This window comes from Sorex fumeus, unplaced genomic scaffold (assembly GCF_029834395.1).
Source record: "Sorex fumeus unplaced genomic scaffold, SorFum_2.1 ptg000037l, whole genome shotgun sequence".
NCBI classification, from domain to species: domain Eukaryota; kingdom Metazoa; phylum Chordata; class Mammalia; order Eulipotyphla; family Soricidae; genus Sorex; species Sorex fumeus.
The window spans coordinates 27,720,231-27,727,301 of NW_026606094.1; the positions used below are offsets into that span (position 1 = coordinate 27,720,231).

General features: G+C 39.2%; 1 pseudogene; it reads right to left on the bottom strand.

The window, feature by feature from the left end:
• Positions 1–672: 672 nt before the first annotated feature.
• LOC130027662 (peptidyl-prolyl cis-trans isomerase A-like) lies at positions 673–1,349 on the bottom strand (annotated as a pseudogene).
• Positions 1,350–7,071: the final 5,722 nt, after the last annotated feature.

Sequence of the window (7,071 nt, forward strand, 5' to 3'; positions counted from 1 at the left end):
CTGGTTGCACGCAAGGCAAATGCCCTACCGCTGTGCTATTACTTCCAGCCCGAGGAATATATGAGCCAACTTTTGAGAACTTTAAAACTGTTGGGGCAAAAAGGCATGAACTGAGTATGATACTATCACAAGTGCAAGGGAAGAGATATATTATGTACTAGGAGATCACAAGAGTTGGGCAAACTTTTCCATGGTTCTAGCTATAGTCCTATTTGTATGTTTAATAGCAGCAGGTGATGCTTATTTCATTGAAGAATATTCTAATATTCTGGTAATTGAAACCTAGAAGCTCATGCAACCAATGTCTATGCATATTTCTACATTTGGACAGTTGTTCAAAAACAAAAGCAAAGATACCATGCAGGAATAGGTTCATTCCTTGTCTTGTGTCAGATATTGCCTTCTGGTAGACTCATCTCTTTTCTGAAATTAGAGTTTTCTGTCCTGATCAGATTCAACTTTAACCTGCACTCTATCTTTGTTTTACTTGTTTGTACTGACAGATTGTTTTGAATTGTTGTTACTTATTTTGTGTATTGGTGTGATTTTTCTTTTTTGAAAACAAGTATTGCTTATTTTTTTATTTCATAATCATAAACAGCCCTGAAATCCAGCTAGACTTGGAGGTTAGGAAGCTATGCAGCCAAGAGAACCTCAGGGAGAGCACCGGGGTCAGAGGACATTCTGAGCATGTGGGGGTATGGGGTGCTCTCCTGAACTGAAGAAGGAAGGCATAGTCTCATGATTAAGAGAATCAGTTTCTTTAGATTTGTCCACATCAGAAATCATTGGCTTCTTTCTGGTCTTGCCATTCCTAGACCCAAAGTGCTCCATGGTCTCCATAATATTCATTCCCTTTTTCACCTTGCCGAACACCACATGCTTGCTGTCCAGAGAGATGTCAGGGCTCTGGAGCAAACTCAGGAATACCATCTTTGACCCCAGGTTAGGAGTGAACCCTACACACAAAGGGATTGCTGCTGCCCAGCCCAGCTAAAATCTTGAGAACCAACCACTCAGTCTTGGCAGTGCAATAGAAAACAGAGAGCTGTTGATGCTGGGCCAGGCATTTGCCGTGGACAAGATTCCAGACCCTGTGTGCTTCAGGAAGAAATTCTCATTGTCAAACTTCTCCCCGGTGCCATTGTGGTAAGGTGGAGACCCACCAGGCACATAAATCTGGGTGTAATTTTGGTAGAACCTTTGTAACCAGACACATTCTTGCCAATGAGCAGGGCACAAAAATGTTCTGCTGTCCTTTGAATTCTGTCTGCAAACAGCTGGAAGGAGACAGGGCCCAGGTCCTCAGCATCGACCACCATGTCGAGGAACAAGGTGGGGTTGACCATGGCTGCAGGACACAGGAATCTGAGCTGTCATGGTAGCATCTGCCAGTTTGATTTTTCTTACTGAATAGTTGAAAGGATGAAAATAAGTTGTTCTTTTTTTCTATCTTATTTCATTCTTCTTCTTTCATCACGAAGAACTAGAAATTTAGCCCACAGCAGTTACTTCTTTACAGTTGACCAACTGTGTTGACTTAAGACCTAACTGGTCATTACCAACAGCAACACAATAGCATTAAAGTCTCCCATTCCCTTTTTTCTTGACTTAAGATCCTCTGTGATTTTCTATTTATGAAATAAATTTTTCCTGTTCCTCATAAGGAGGAACCAGGACCCTTGGATTCTCCCTTGGTTCAGTGGTTACATGAACCAAGAAGACACAGAGAGCACTGAAGGACAGGAGTTGGAGGGCTTGCTTTAAGCTCCTTTCCTTCACTTCTCTCTTCTAGGGCATCTTCTTCCCATTTGTAAAACATAAGACAGGATCTTACACTTATTTTTGATAAAATATAAGGAGTGATAAGATTTTTAAACATTTCCTATCTTTAAGTTAATTTTCAATTCAGCAGCTTAAGAAAGTCTAAACTTCAGAAGTGAAAACACAAAAGAAGTGAAACACAAAACCATTGAATTTCAGGTATTATTCTGCAAGAGGAGAAAGTGTTTTCTAGTCAGTTTGGTTTCTTCACAAATCTTTGCACCTTACTTAACTCTCTTCCAAAGCCAGCATTCTCCCAGGGGGACACAGTTCATATCTGAAGTTGGCATTCATTGTTGCCTTCTTGGTGACAATTTGCTATCGTATGTGAAATGAAGTGGGAATTCATTTACTTTTCTTGGTACAAAGATGTCCAATCCACAAACTCTGTTCTAACGAGTTTCCACCAATAATTTGCACTCTGTAGGAAATCAGACACAAGGGACTGAATAACCCAGAGGGAGAAAAAAAGCTCTTTCCTTTGAGTGCTTTCTTTAAGAAAAAGTTGGCATATCCTTTGTCAGGGAAAGCTAACAGGAAGGAGAGTAAAAATTTAATGTGTAACTTTATAATATCTTCTGGGTATAAATTGGGTAAGTACTGAGATTCACCAGAATCCAATTTTCTAATCTCAAGAAAGCTTTATAAGTTTACCATGAATCTAGAGGTGCTTTTGCAAGGAGAACCAGACAGTACAAATGTCTTTTTGATTTACAACTGCAATAGCAGACCCTGCATGCATTTTCACTGATGTGATCATATTCTGTCAAAGTGTGAACTCTGTGTAGATCATTTACTGACTCTCTTATAATAAAAACATCATAAGAGGAACATCTCTTTCTTTAGGAGCATAAACACAAGACAGTTATAAGCCAAAACACTGTTATCGTAACAGTGGGGGGATAACCATAAGACAGACAGTTATAAGCAAAAACATCCCTATCATACAAATCCAGGATGGTTATAAAGGTTAATTTGGATTCCAATAATAGAAGTATTTAGAGTCGGAGAACTGAAATCATAGTCTAAAAGCAGCAAATGCCATAAATAGTACTTGAAAGTTTCAATGAAATCCTATTGTAAAAGAAGTCACCATCTCCAGGCTATCTTTTCAATCACACCACCATGGGAACTCTCTAAGTTAATTTCTTACCAATAATTATAACATTTCCATATATGCTACTATTTCAAATTTGTCTTTTGCCATGTTAAGTACAATATGTCTTGTCTTGTTCTTCTCTTTCATGTTTTACTCGGAACTCCTTGAACTTCTTGAAAAATTTTTTTTTAAATTTTTTATTAGTGAAACACCATGAGGTTGAACTTCTTGAAAATTTTTATAACAGAGTTTCAGGCTTACAATGTTCCAGCTCCAAACCTACCACTAGTGTCAGTGCTCCTCCACCAGTGTCTCAAGGTTTCCCTCCCCCTAAAAAAATCATTAAAAAATAATTAACTGTTTTAGGTCACACGTTTACAATAATGTCAGTGCTTACAGTTTTGATGTACTTCACCTCAGCATCACCAAAGTGTCCAACACCATCCAATATTCTCATGTTATATTAATTCACCTCATTATTCCCCTGCCCCGCCCTTCCCTCACTTGTCTGGCTGATCTATTTGTCAGTCTACTGACATTCTTAGTTTTGTAATACAGAGCCAAGGGCTTGTTTCTGCCATCATTTATTGATAACTTCCATCCTCCCATCTTGTTTGCCTCTATACCACAGATAAATGAGGTCATCCAGTATTTGTTTTTCTTCCTCTAACTTATTTTGGTTAATAAAATTAACTGCCCTCCCCACCCTCTACCCCCAGTTCCACCCATGTTGCAGCAAATTGCAGGATTTCATCTTTTTGTATGGCTGGCTGCATCATATTCCTTCGGGCATATATACCATAACTTCTGTATCCACTCATCTGTCATTCAATGTTTGGGTTGTTTCCATATCATATTACACTAAGCACTTCGATGAACATAGGCATGCACAAATTTTTTCAAAATAATATTTTTGTGTTTGAGGGATGGTGGTGGATGCTACAAAGAGGAATCACTGGGGGTCACATGGAAGCTCTGATCTTACTTTCTTGAGAAATCTCCATTCTGTTTTCTGTAGGACCTGAACCAGGCAACATTCCATCAACAGGGAATAAGGAAGAAATTCTTTTGGTTGTTCTTGTTATTTTAGGGCCACACCCAGTGGTGCTCAGAGGTTTTTCCTAGCTCTGCACTCACGGATCGCTCCTGCTGGTGCTGGGGACAATATGTGATACTGGGGAGTAAACCTGACTTGGCTCTGAGCAAGGCAAGCACCCTACTTGCTATACTATCTTTCTGACCCTGAGTAGGAAATTCTTGTGTATAATTTACTCCACCAATATTTCTTCCCCATTCTCCTTTCTCCTAGAACTCCTATAATCCAATTACTAATCCTTTTGATGCTGTACTGTAAATCCCTGTTTTCTTCATGCAAAAATGCTCTTCTTTCCATTCTTATCTTCTTTATATATTGTTTCATGTATTTTTTCCTTAAGTATATTAATTCCTTCCTCAGCTCTTGTCTTTCTGTTGTTGGCCCCTCTAGCTTGCTTTTTTTAGCTCACTGGCTATGTGCCAGTTTAGTGGTTTCTGATGGAGGTTTCCTCAAACTTTCTCTGTCCTTGTTGGAGCTCTCTTCTCCTATTCTCAATTCAGTGAACATCCTTTGCCACTTTGAATCCTTCCTCAGTGAGTTTCAAGAACACTTGTCTGAGGGGTGATTTTTTCTTAAGCTTTTGTCTTCATCCAGAGTGCAGGGGAAATATGCTACTTCTTCACTGCTGATAGTGTGATATCATTGCCAAGGGTGAGAGTCTGGTTTTGTGCAGACCTGGTTCGGGGTGTGTGGCCTGCATCCATAGTTTTCATGCAGAAACTGGCACTGGCTGGCCTTGCTTTGGATTTATCCTCCCAAATTTAGTGGGTCAATTGAAACCCTGAAGACAGACAGAGCAGTGCTGCCACCCAGCGTTTGCAGCTGTGATGCCTGATTATGGCTGTGTATCATGCCACCTGGTTGGGTAATGGTAGTCCTGGATACTGGGTATTTTCCCAGTATCCACCCAGCTTCCTCTCTGTGTCGGCACTGTCTGCCTGTCAGACACAGCAGACCTAGGAAACATCCAGATCTGATCTCTCACCAAGTGTTCAGCCATTCAACTGAGAACTGACTGTGTGCTTGGCGGATTCATTTCAACCTGGGCAGCATCTGCCAAGCAGCTCAGTGTTTCTCAGAACTCAGCTTGGAATGCGGGGGGCTTTTGTCCACAGGTGGGTGGGCAGTTTCCCACTTGGGTAAGGCTCAATGCTCCCTCCTGGTTAGCAGGGAACGCATATTGTGCTCTGGTCAGTTGCCCATGCCTGTGCCCAGGCAACACTCTGGTTTTAGTAGCCTCTGCACTATCCTGCTGCTACCAGGAAACATGTTCTTGGCAGTTGTTCACTCTGCCCCAGGGTGTGGGCATCTGTCAGACGAGCTTTCTCTTCTTCTCAACTTACCTTCTCAACAAGGTCCTATACAATATTCTCTTATTTGTTTGTCTGTTATTATTTATCAGTAATTCTTATTTCCTCCCTGTGACTTCATTAAGGAGACTTGAGGGCTCTCTCACCTTTTTCTCCACCGTCAAGTTTGGTCCAGATCTATTTCATAACTCTCACTTTTATCAGTGCCTGTCTGTACTTATGCTGGTGCTGGAGACTTCATTATTGTAGCTTTGTAGTAAGGTTTGAAACAAAATACATGTCTATGTGTCTTCTAACATTTTTTTTCCTGTGGGAATTACATTGTAAACCAGCTGATATTTTCTTATGAGAGCCTATTTAATCTGTAAGATACTTGTTATCTTAATAATATTAAGTATCCCAGTGTCTGAATCTAAAATGTTTTATTTTCTAGTTTTATAAGAAATGATTAATGTGCATCATCGGAGATGCTTTTTTCTTACTCAGGCCTTATTTAATTTCTGTCAATGATATCCTGTAGTTTAAATATAGGTTTTTGACCGTTGGTTAAAATTAATTTTAAGTATTTGAATCCTTATGATGCTTTTGTAAATGAATTTATTTTTTCTTATTCCATAGGGTACACATGCAGAGGTTACTGAGAGGGGGTGATGTATATCACTTCTTGTGATACAAAGCCTGATGGTTTGGTGTTTGGGGATGAGTGGTGCTGAAGGCTACCAAGGACAGCCTGGTGGTGCTCAGGACTATTTAGGGTTACAGTTAGCAGTGATTTTTTGTGCCATTGCACTGGGGATTGAACTCAGGGTCTTGCACATACTCTGCTCTGTCACTATCTGTCATTATCAAACAGTTTATTACCACTGTGTAGGAATACAATGACTTTTTGCTTATTGAACTTGTATCTTTGTAATCTAATTAAATTTGTTCATTATCTTGACTTTTAAATGTGTGGATTATTTAAAATAGTCTTGCTCTAATACACACACAGGTGTATATACATAAGATTATGTTATTTATGTGATCTAAAGCAGAGGTACTTTTCCTTTCTGTCTGGATGCCTTTTGTATATATTTATTGCCAGTTGACCATCCATGATAAGAGACAGCTGGGCACATTTTATAGATTAAAAAACAAATTTAGAGAATTACATGGCTTTGTTTGTTTTGCTTTGGGGTCACACTTGGCTTTGCTCAGGTCTTACTTCTGGCTTAGGACTGAAAGTGCTTAAGAAGTCATATGCGATGCCAGGGATTGAACTAGGGTCCGCTGCATGCAAGGCAAATGTCTTAATCCCTGTACATCTCTCTAGTCCCTACAAATCTTTTTTAAGGTTTCTATGTACCTGGGAAGCTTGTGTTTTTATTCTGATGTATTCCCTTGTGGATCTGTACAAGAAATTTTCTGTAACAGAAGTAGGCTTGTATAAGAGTATATAAATGTTAAGTCTTAACAAGTACCTCCAGCTTGATTCCCAGAATCATTGTAGATGAGAATTTCTTTCTCAGCATCATTGACAATGTTTAATGCTACTTCCTAATATTTCTCACTCTAATGGGAAAAACATATCTTGTTTTATTTAACACATTTTTATTATTAGTGAACTTGAAGATTATATGTGTTTATTAGTTGCTCATTGTCTCCATTTGTGAAACATATACATATTTTGCCCATTCTCTTGATATTTCCTTGATGCTTTGAGTAGTTCTTTATGTATTTATACATAAATCTCTTGTTGGTCT